Here is a 12,178-nt window from a genome sequence, read left to right on the forward strand (position 1 = left end):
TGCTATTGTTGAATGAAGTACTATCGCTGTCCATTATATCCAGTTGACTCATGATATTACTTAACTATGCCTTTAATGATTTTTTTTGCCTGCTGGATCTGCACATTTCTGATAGAAATGTACATATATATATATATATATATATACGTATATATATATATATATATATATACGTATATATATATATTAAGGGTTGTTATGTCTTATTGGAAAATTGACCTGTTTACTGTTATGTTATGCCCCTCTTTATCTCTGATATCTTTTGTTGCAGTGAAGTCACAAGCAACTTAACCGGATCTTCTGCTCAGAGTATCACAGGGCTATACTCAAGCTCTTGGCTGGACTGCATTCTCATCTGAAGCCCAATGTCTTCTAAGCTTGTTGAGCTTATTGTCAGAGTTCACTTCTTATAGCCATAGGACTAAGAGACTCAGTTCCTAAAGGCCACCCCTCTGCATAAGAACTTCATAGCTAGCTTTTTGCTTCTTCAAAGCCAGTAGGAGAGCATCTCTAGCTCCAGGGAAGTCTTGGACTTCTTTTAAAGGGATCCCCTGCTTAAGTCCTACCTACCCAAGATACTCTCCATTTTATTTTATCTTTTTTGTTGTGTACAACATGATGATTTGATGTACATATACATTGTGAAATGATTATCACAGTCAGGTTAATTATTATATCTATCACCTCACATAGGTACCTTTTTTGTGTATGTATGGTAAGAACGCTTAAGATCTACTCTCTTAGCAATTTTTAAGTACACAATATAGTGTCATTAACTATAGTCACCATGGTATACATTAGATCCCCCGAACTTACTTATCTTATAACTGAGGGCTTTAGCACTTTGAACAGCAACTCCCCATTTTCCTAACCCCTCGGCCTCTGGTAACCACTATTCTGGTCTGTTTCTGCGAGTTCTTTTTTTGTTGTTATTTGGTGTTGTTTTTGTTTGTTTTTTTTTTTAGATTCCCTACAAAAGTGAGACCATATAGTATTTGGCTTTCTCTGTCTGTCTTATTTCACTTAGCATGATGTCCTCCAAGTTCATCTATGTTGTCATAAACAGTGGAATTTCCTTCTTTTTCATGACTGAAGCAATCTCTCTTCTAATTAATTTAAGACAACTGATTTAGGACATTAATTCTATAAAATAGCTTTACCTTTTTCATATGCTACCCATTAGAAGCAAATTAAGATCTTGTTCACAAATAAGGGGAGGAAATTTTACAGGGCTGGGCCTATCGGGATTTCACTTAGAATTCTGTCTACCACAGAGATCTTGACTTGTATGTTTAACTCCCTACCTATATCCAACATTCTCTACATTGCCCCTTAGTTTTACCATTTGTCACAGTTTGCAATCATATGTCTAATTTGTTTTAACTTGTTTTCTTGCCTTTTCCCAGCTTACTTTTGTGTCCAGTATCTAAAGAAGATCTGTCAAATAACATTCTCAAAATACACATGATAAATGACTGAAGTGTTGTTATTGTCATCAGTATGGGCTAGAGTAGTTCCAAGGCCTTATGAGATATGTTGGCCTTGAGCTGTTCATTTATAGGATAGAGCGTCAAAAAAGAAGAAAGTTCCAAAATAGATGTTGTAAAGAGAAAAAAACAAACTGATGGATGTATAGATGGGCAGGGAGTACTCAGGAATCAGTAGACCAGAGAGGGGGCTTTCTCTTGGGGGGGCAGCAGGAAATTAGGTTGCAGAGGTATAGTGACCGCCGGATGAAGAGTCTAAAAGGCAGATAGAGGTATTTCCACTTTAGTTCAACAACAGCAACAAACAACAACAAGCAACAAACAACAAGCCAAAATTTAATGGCTTTTTAAGCAAAGGAAAATCATTTAATAAACAATACTCAGGAGAGACCGATGAAGCAGCATTATTTGTGTTGAATTGAAGAGATTATCTAGAGATAAGTTATCTACACAGGAGTCTATTTATTCATTTATTCCATACATCTTTATATACCACTCACTATACCTAAGGCACTGTGTTTAGCATGTGGGGTACCATGAACAGCATCACTTCAAAGATGAGTCCTAAGGAACAAGCAAGGACCAGCTTGAGGTTGGCAGAGGATCTGAAAAAGAAAGGAAAGAATGTTTGTGTGCCCACAGACAAGAATGAATGCAGTTAGTTTTCAAGAATTTAAATAATTTATCCCACCTTAAGAGTAGAGTTTGAGATCAAGGTATGAGTTATAAAACTAAAGAAGTAATCAAAATCTAGATTAGGAAGGGCCTTGTTTGTCAGTATAAGAAATTTGGAACAGTTAAGAAGTATGAGGAATGGTAAAATATATAATGAAATATCAGGTAGACATTTAAAAATGTGAAAGCAGAATAGGTGAGTTATATTAGAACTGGAACATGGGTTAAACTTTTCATCTTTACAGAAATTAGATCATTTCATGGGGGACTGAGCAGAAAAGAGAAAGCAGAACTCCAGGAAGAAAAAAAAAGAGAAATGGGTGAGATTGTTAAAGGTTGAACAAGCAATAATCACCACAGGAGCCAGAGATGTGAGACCTTGGAGAATGGTCAACAGGTCAATGGAGGAAATGATCAGGAACATAGAGGACATATTTTGTAATAGCAAGAAAGAAATAACTTGTCGCTATAAAAAGGAGGTTTTCTGTGGTTTTCTGGATGACCAAATAACAGATAATCAGAATATTTCAGTTTTGATGTCCACTTTTGTAAGTTCCTAAGTTGTGGGTAAATGTTATAAAAGGATTTCCCTATGTTGGAGAAAATAGGACATTTTCTTAAGACAAATAACCCCTTATATCTTAGTTCGGTTTTTCATTTATTTAGTCAGCTCTGATTTTTGGTAACAAATAAAAAAGTAAATGAGCTCATTTTGAGCAAATTTTAAGAAATCTCATAATTTTGGCATCACTGTATTTGAGGGGTACACTTAAGTTTAGTGGAAAGAATATAATTTGGGGACAGATGAACTTAAATTTGGATTCTGGTTCTGCCAGTTATTAGTCATGTGAACTTCCGTATTTTGGTATTACTTCCTTGTCTCTAAACAATACCTACATTTTTGAACTTGATATTTTAGTTTTAGGCCTTATTTCTATTGACTTTTTACCACAATGCAAGTCCTTCTTCCTTCCTCATTTTAGCACACACATTGGTCCTTGACCCCCCTATCCTACTATCCTCCCAAGGTAGTGATAGCATTTTGTTTACATATTCAGTGCTTTCTTTATCATGGATGTCTATATGTTATCCACAGTGTAGCCATGCATTTCAATCTCATTTTTTCCTTTCCTACATTTTCTATTTTCCCTAAAGTTAATAGTGTCATGCTCTTTTATTTGCTTCATGTTCTGTTCTTATCACTGATTTGGTCAAACTTCATCATTGTTTAAGTTTCCTCTCTAGATGTTCAGACAAATCAGCTAGTCTACCAGTTTTATCTTTCTAAAAAGTTTCTTCCAAACCTCTCTTCTGCTCCATTGTGAACTGCTTACCCTCTACACCTATTACACAGCTTTTATCCTTTTGCTACTAATCAGAAACTTCTCTCATGCATCTCTCTCCTTTTCTGGACCTACAGTTTTCTGTATCCCATTTCTTCTTATGCCCTTGCTTCATCAGGTCCTCTCCTTTGGAGAGGTAAGTTTTTTTGAGAACTTGCCTGAAAATATTTGTTCTACCCATACCTTTGATGAGGCTTTGATAGAATTTGGCAACATTTAAGAATTTTAAGTGAAAATGATTTTCTTTGAGAATTTTGAAGACATTCTTGTTCCATTGCCTTATTCTGGATTCCAGTGTTGCCGTCAACAAGCCTGACATCATTGTTATTCTTGATCCCCTGGATGTGATCCATTTGTTTCTCTCTGATAACACTTGGAATCTTTACTTTATTCCTAGTGTTCTGAAATGTCAGCATGATCTCCCTTGATATGTTTATTTCATCATTGTGCCAAGTACTTGAGATCCCTTTAAATCTGCAAATTCATGTCCTCCATTCCCTGGAATTTTCTTGAATTCTATCGCTAATGATCTATATTGTGTTTTCTCAGTTCTGTCTGGAACTCAAGTTATTCAGATGTTGAATCTCTTAGATTAAGAGATCAAAAAATCTCTTAGATTTTTTTTTCCTGTCCAGTTTTCCATCTCTTTGTCCTTTTATTCTGCCTTCCAAGAAGGCATCCTAACTTATCTTGTAGCCTGTAGGTTGGGTTTTCTTTTGGTTATATTTTTTATTTGCAAGAGTTTTGGCTTTTTGCCCCCATCTTGTTTTCCCATCTTTTTATTAAATATAGGGTCCTGACCTGCTTTGATGGAACCAATATATTTTCTTATGTCTCTAAGGATATAAAATATGGTTCATTTGAATTTGTTGTTTTTGTTGTTTAGTTTTGCTTTGTTTTTCCCCTGTTCTTTGCCTTGATTCTTTTCTGGTTATCCACTACCTCTCTCTTGCCTTCCTTCTTCTAGGCAACATAGTGCACCTTTCCTAGGTATTATAGCACACAGCATCTTCTTTCTTGTTGGTATCTATGAAAACACTTTGAACTCAACATTTATAGTGTTTTTAGTTATCCCTCTTCTGCATGGATTTCATTTTCTAAAAATTCATTTTTTTCTCTGTCTTACAATCATCTCCTCTTCCCTTATCTATATCTTTGTACATTTTTCCCCTAGTTTCTTTGCTTTTATTTTAGAAGAGTTTGAAGAGGAAATACATGAGTCAATCTGCCCCTATTTAACTAATCCTTGATTAATTAACTGAATTAATTAAAATCAACCAGTGCAATAATAGCAGTAAAAGCATCTCTAATTATTCATAATTTTGTACTATTCTTAAAGTTTTACAATACTTTTTTTTTACATGTTTTGTTGTGTTTCCTGCTTTTTTTTATGAAATGCTAATTTTCAGTTATATATAATTCCTGCTTTGCTTTGTTGGCATCATTTCAGGCTTCCCAATGTATCTGTACTTATTTCAATAACTACCTTAGGCAGTCCTTTTGATATTGTAATATGAGCACTATTTTTGTGGTGTGTTCTTTTGAAAATGCCTTAAGAGCCTACTATATGATTTTTGTCAGTAGATATTTTTGCAGATTTATTTTCCTTTTTTAAACTAAGATTTGTAGATTAGCACCTCTGCTGTTTTAGTTCATGTTATTTCTCTATTAAATGGTTGCAGGCTAAGCACAGATGGGCTAGAATGTGAAACAAAAGAAGAGAGAGGGAGCACATAGGAGAATTTAATAAATATTTGCATGAGATTGCTTGGAGCTAGCCATGAGTGCTTGGCTTACAAACTACTATCTGTAAGAAACAGATCATATTCCTTTTAGAATATATATGTATTGCTAGTGTTTTATAGACCTTTCTGTTAGCCATAGAATTTTACTATTTTCTGGAAGCAGTATTATCCTTTCTATAAGATACATTGTACAAAAGCAACACATCAGGTGCCCGGATAATACATAATGAAGGGGAAAAAATCAATCATCCAAATAGTTATTGACTGTCTAGCTGATTAATCATTACAGAAATAACTACACAATATATCTAATGTAAGGAAGCAGGATAATCTATAAATATCATACCTTTACAAGGATTTTTTTGGTACTGTGATGAGCAGAAGGGAGGGATTTAGAAATAATGTAATATATAGGTGAAGACATGATATATAAAAGACATTTTATCTAGATGGCAGCTTGTAACAATAGTATTTATCTGTGTTTTACGGTCTTACCATAAAATACGTACTTGAAAATATACCCAGACAATTTGTTGAATACACAGCAATGCCACACTATTGTCTGAATGATTTATTACAAAAGTTTGTTGTGCTAGAAGTAGTCTTAACTATTTGACATTAGTTAAGTACAAATATTGCTATTTTACTGTACAAAGTAACATTTCAAAACCAGTTTAATCTATTCCGTTTTATACTGTAGCTAGCATACAAATTGGGAACTACTGCCTACTCAGAAAAATAACTAAAGATCAAAATGCCTTCCTAATGTTGTTACCTCTTTTTTTTCTTTTAATTTTTTTTTAACATTTATTTAGTTTTGAAAGACAGAGACATAGCACTAGTAGGGGAGGGGCAGAGAGAGAGAGCGAGACACAGAATCTGAAGCCGGTTCCAGGCTCTGAGTTGTCCGCACAGAGCCTGACGCGGGGCTCAAACCCACAAACCATGAGATCAGGACATGAGCTGAAGCTGGACGCTTAACTCACTGAGCCACCCAGGCGCCCCATGTTCTGTTATCTCTTAAAATATGCCAGGTCTCGTTTGCTTTCTGCCTTTTTTTTTTTTTTTTGAGGTCTTTTGGAAGTAGATATATCACCATGAAACTTGTAAAATTCTCTCTTCCCCCCCCCCCCCCCCCCCCCCCCCCCCGTCACTTTTTTCTCTCTCTCCTGCATTACTCTATTTTTGGATCATACTACTTGTCCAGTTTGGTGACCCACCAAACTCACTAGATTATGTATTTCCCATATACATTGGACTATCTCCCTGAAAAGCAACTCCATTAGTCAACATGAAAAACTCATGTCTTGCTATCATTAAAACAGAAAACAAATATTTAAATTAGCATATATGGCTTATTTACATAATACTCAAAATACGTTGTTATTTACGGGTGCTGTTCATTATTATTCAAGGGCATATGAATGACATTTGTGTGTGTAACAACTGTCCTCCCTACCATGCACTAAAATCCATACACTTGTTCTCTTCTGACACTTCAGACTAATGGTTGGAATAGTAAATTTCCATCTTGCAATTCCTCTTCTCAAAATCCTTTGGTCCTTTTTGATCTTCTCTCAGTAATTTCCACATTGATCAAATCATCTTTTCTGGTCTCCTGATTGCCATTTTGGGGGAGAACCATATTTCATAGTTAATGATTATTCCTACTATTTCTTAAATATTTACTTATGAATATTTATTAAATATTTATTATTTATTATTATTTAATAGTGTTCTTTCTTGGCTTTGTGATTGCATGTTCTTTATGACATGTCTTATTTCACAATCCTTTCCTTTGAAATGTTTTGGAAGGTCTTTCTATTCTCCTTTTATTTGGACTGAAGGAAACCCCTGAGGCTCTAACCTATAACCTGTTTTATTTATACAAGTTTAGCTATTATTTTTATGGTACAAATCCTCATAACACTATCCATGCATCCAATCATGCTCAGGTTATTGTATCTATTGTATCTACTTCTGAGCCCTGCGTTTAAAGAAAAGCATTAACAAACTCAGATGTGTCTGCAGGAGGATGATTAAATTGATTGAAAGCTCCTAAACCCTGTCCTGTAAGGAATGGCTGAAGGAATTGTGTATATTTATTGTTTATCCCAGAGTAAAAAAGATTAAGGGCAGACAGGATAATTGTTTTCAATAATTGGAAACTCTGTCATGTAAAGGAGAACAGATTTGTTATGAGTCGTTCTAGAAGGCTCTACTAGAACCAACTTGTGTTAAGTTATGAGGAGATAGGTTCAAATATTCTCTGATGAATATCAGAGATTAAACCTTCCTCATTTTGGCTTTGCCTACAGTATCTGGCACAGGGCCTTAGCTGTATTTGGACCGAATGGGTGTTTATTGATTGGATTGAATTGGCTTGAATTGAAAGAATAAACCTGTCTAACAGCAAAAACAGACTGCCTTTTTTTAAAATTAATTTTAGTTTTTTAATTTACATCCAAATTAGTTAGCATATAGTGCAACAATGATTTCAGGAGTAGATACAGACTGCCTCTTAAAGTAAAAATACCCACTCTTTCAACAAATACTTATTGATTAACTATAGCACAAGTGTCCCTGTGCTGGGCATATGTAAAATGTGAAGATATTAACAGCTTAACATTGCAGAATGTGTCTATGGGCCAAGCGTTCTTCTAAATATTTTTCACGTATTAACTTATTTCACAGCAACAGCACATGGTGGGTATCTTTATTATCTCCAGTTTAGATGTGAGGAAACTGAGGCACACAAAGGTTATATGATAAGCCATGTCACAGAACTGGGAAATCTTCAAGCTGTGATTTGCACTCAGGCATTCAGGCTCCAAAATCTTCATATTTAACTACGACATAGTACATAGTAGCATAGTAATGTATGTATTTGTATGTTATCAAAGTAACTACATATTTAACTTACGCTACAGTAAACTGCCTCCAGTAATGGAAGACAAGAGGATGTTCACAAACAAGACAGAGGAGTTTTGGATTGGAATGTAATCTAGTCCAATCCCTGCCTAAGGATTTCCAAATCGAATGATCTTCCCAGAGTGCAAGCCTGATCACTCCACTCCCTTCAACCCTGTCCTTGGCTCTCCCATGTCCACAGGACAGATCTGATCACCCTCTGTGATGTGTCTCCACCTGTACCTCTCACCTCATCTTACTGAACCCTGCATCAGACCGTGTGGTTATGTAGGCCTGTCCCGCAGATTTCTTGTCTGGGGAAATAACAGAGTTATTATGAGAATTAAATTAGTCAATATAAAATGCTTAGAAAGTGCCTGGAATGTACTAACTGCTCAGAAAATGTTCGTATTTCCATTTCCATTTATTTCTGAGTATGCTGCAAAAATTGCTACACTCCAAATATGGCTGATTGCTTAGTTCTCTTATTGTACTCAGACTTGCCTTGTAGTAGATTGAAAAATAAAAGGAAATTTATGGGTTCTCCTAATATACAAAGTCAGAGGCGGAGTGAGTACAGTCAAGGTCCTGTTGGAACTTTTCAGTTTTCTCAGCTTTGCCTTCCTTTCTGTGGCCTTGTTTTTCACACTGGCTTCTGTCAGGGCAGAGGCTGCCAGCAGCCGTGTGAACTATGAGCTTCCTTATTCACATTCATGGGGAGAGAAAATATCATTTCCCATGACCATCCAACCAAAGCTCTAGGCTTTGCTCTGATTGGATCATCCGTGAAACAATCGCTGTGGGCACGGAAAGCCGGGTCACCTGATGTAGTGGGTTGAATGGTGATCCCCCCAAAGATATGTCTATGTCCTAACTCCCTGAATCTGTGGCCTTATCTGGAAAAAGGTCTTTGCTGATATAATTAAATTAAGGGTCTCAAGATCAACTCATATTGGATTGTCTGCGTGGACCCTAAATCCAATGACAAGTATCCTTATAGATGACACAGAGGAGAAGGCCATGGGACACTGGAAACAGTGGAGCCACCAGAAGCCAGGAAGGATTCTCCCAGAGAGCCTCCAGGGGAAGTAGGGCCCTGACTACACATTGACTTTGGACTTACAGCCTCCAGAAATGTGACAGAATAAATTCCTCTTGTTTTAAGCCACCAAGTTTGTAGTCATTTGCTATGGCAGCCACAGGAAACAAAGACACCTAGGCATTCCTGAACCGACTGTTCTGACCGGGAACATAGGATTAATTTCCTGTTAGGATTACACTATTTTGGGTTCATCGCTGGAGCTGGAGGTGAGGACTGTCTGTTCCAAAACTGTGTGGCTTCCAGACAGAGAAGCAGAATGGACAGCAGGGAGGCACTACAGTATCCACTTGAATATTCTTCCATTCCACTACTTACTTGTAACCCGCCCATTTCTGTTGGTTGCGCCACAGCTGATCCCAGTTGTGGACTGAAAGCCATCTGTGAGGCAGCACTTCTTAGGTTACGTTATTAACTACCATAATAACTAACACTCACTCATTTTATTGGACTTGCTAACTCCTTCACCTTATCTGATATGATCCCTTGCCGCCGATGACTGCTTCAAATCACCTCCAGTGTGACCACTCAAATTGCCATTTTCTTTACCACCATGGCCAAATCCTAGGACTCCAGAAAACTTTCCCAGGCCTTCCTCTATCCTCATAGGTCCCTTTAATAGAACAGAATTTGGCTGTGTATGTGTTACTTAATGTGATCCTGATGACTCCTGACTGGCATGTAAATATATGCTACAAGTTCCTATGACATAAACAAATATAATATTTCTGTGTCATCTGTACGTAACACTTTAGAATGGGGCACAAGTAAAAGTGGGAGAGAGGAGATGAACAATTCATTTAACAATAGCCTCTGTAAGTGGCTTCCCCCCTCTCTTTTAAAAAAAAATTTTTTTTTAATGTTTACTTATTTTTGAGACAGAGACAGAGCATGAATGGGGGAGGGGCAGAAAGAGAGGGAGACACGGAATCTGAAGCAGGCTCCAGGCTCTGAGCTGTCAGCACAGAGCCTGACGCAGGGCTTGAACCCACGGACTGCAGGATCAAGACCTGAGCCGAAATCGGACGCTTAACTGACTGAGCCACCCAGGTGCCCCTGGTTTCCCCCCTCTCTAATACAAATGTTTGTATTAAGTATATGTGTGCAAGGGCTTTTGCTTTTAGTCTCATATAGTCTCTAAAGATAGATTTTTGTTGCCTAAAAACAAACAAACAAATCTACACTGGACACTGGGATATATAATCTGAGCTTAAAACTTTTTCTTCTAAAACAAAGAATTATAAGGGCAAAGCTTTGTCTTCTTAAAAACTTTAATCATAATTAAATTTTCATTACAACAGCTAAAAGTAGAAGGTACCTGTTAAATTATACAGGAAATCAAAGTAACAAAATTCATAAGGCAGCACGTATAAATTAGTGTCTAGTAAAGGACTCTGTTTTTGTGTTCCGTGTGACAAAACAGAACAAAAAACTTGAACAATTGAGCTATTACAGAAATAGAACAAGACAAACTATACTTGAGAAACCATGCAAAAGATATTTGAAAAAATCAGTATTATTCTACCCATTCATAGCAATTTCACAAACTGTCTTCTTTTAAAAGGTACTGTAGTAGTTGTCATTGCCCTATAACAGATTTTAGCAAATTTAGTGGTTTAAACAGCACAAATATATGATCCTGCAGTTCTGTGTGTAGTGTGACACAGACTAATATCAAGGTGCCGGTCGGTAGGTCCACGTTGCTTTCTGCAGTTTCCAGGTGGGATCCATTTTCTTTCTTGTCTTTGTGAGGCCACCTGCATTCCTGGTTCCCTTCCTCCATTTCCACCATCTCCAAAGCTACCAAAGGCTGGTTGAGTTCTCCCATCACATCACTCTGACCTCCTCTGCTGCTCCCCTCTTACACTTATAAGGACCCCTGTGGTTACATTGGCCCCACCCAGCTAATGCAGAATAATCTCCCTAAATAAATCGGATGATTAGCAAAACCTTCATTTCATCTGCAGCCCTAATTCCCCAGTGCCATGCAAGGTAACATATTCACAGTCTTCAATGATGAGGAGGTGTCTCTTTGGGGGAGGGGGCATTATTCTTCTGCCTTTAGCATGCACTGTTGTTAAGTTCCTGGTCTTGATAAATTCTTCTCTGGTTACATAAAATGTTATCATTGGAGGAAGCTGGGTAAAGGGTACACAGGGACTCTACTATTTTTGCAACATTAATGTGACTCTAAAATTATTTCAAAATGATAAGTTTAAAAAATGTTTAAGGATTGAGTGAAAATATGTAGAAATTGCTTATAGAATTTCAGAAATTGCACAGTAATAAAATGGATTAAAAGAGTTAACTTCTAAAATAGTAAATACATTAATAAATATAAATAAAGGTCACCTTTCTCATTCATTTCAGAGTAATTCAGTCAAGATTGATGGTTTTATGGTTGTTAACCATGAAAAAGGGTCTTTGCTGATGTATTTTACAATGACTAAGATGGGTACTATCTACATTTTCTCCCTTTAAATAAAACATTGTCCATAATTGGCTAAATATCATTAGACTAAATACCACAACTTAATTTCACTATGGTTGATAAAGATAATATATTTTTAAAAATTTATATGCCCATAATAGCTATCACATAAAAACCTAATTTCCTTAAACCAGATTACCAAAATGCTTTATAATTATACACTGTTTTTACACTTTTCCAAAAGATCATTGCATATTCTGTTTTATTTAATATTTTCTAAAGCTAGCAGATATATAGGGCATATTTCATTGTCCCATTTTTCAGATAAAATTAACTCTGAAAAGTTTGCATGGGGATTTCTGGTCAAGAGAAGAAAGTATGTGTATGTTTTGGTATTCCTAGTCTGCTCCCCAAATAGGCCAATGGAAGATCACATTAAAAAAGAAGAAGAAGAAGAAGAAGAAGAAGAAGAAGAAGAAGAAGAAGAA

This window comes from Panthera uncia (assembly GCF_023721935.1).
Source record: "Panthera uncia isolate 11264 chromosome D3 unlocalized genomic scaffold, Puncia_PCG_1.0 HiC_scaffold_8, whole genome shotgun sequence".
In the NCBI taxonomy this organism is placed as follows: domain Eukaryota; kingdom Metazoa; phylum Chordata; class Mammalia; order Carnivora; family Felidae; genus Panthera; species Panthera uncia.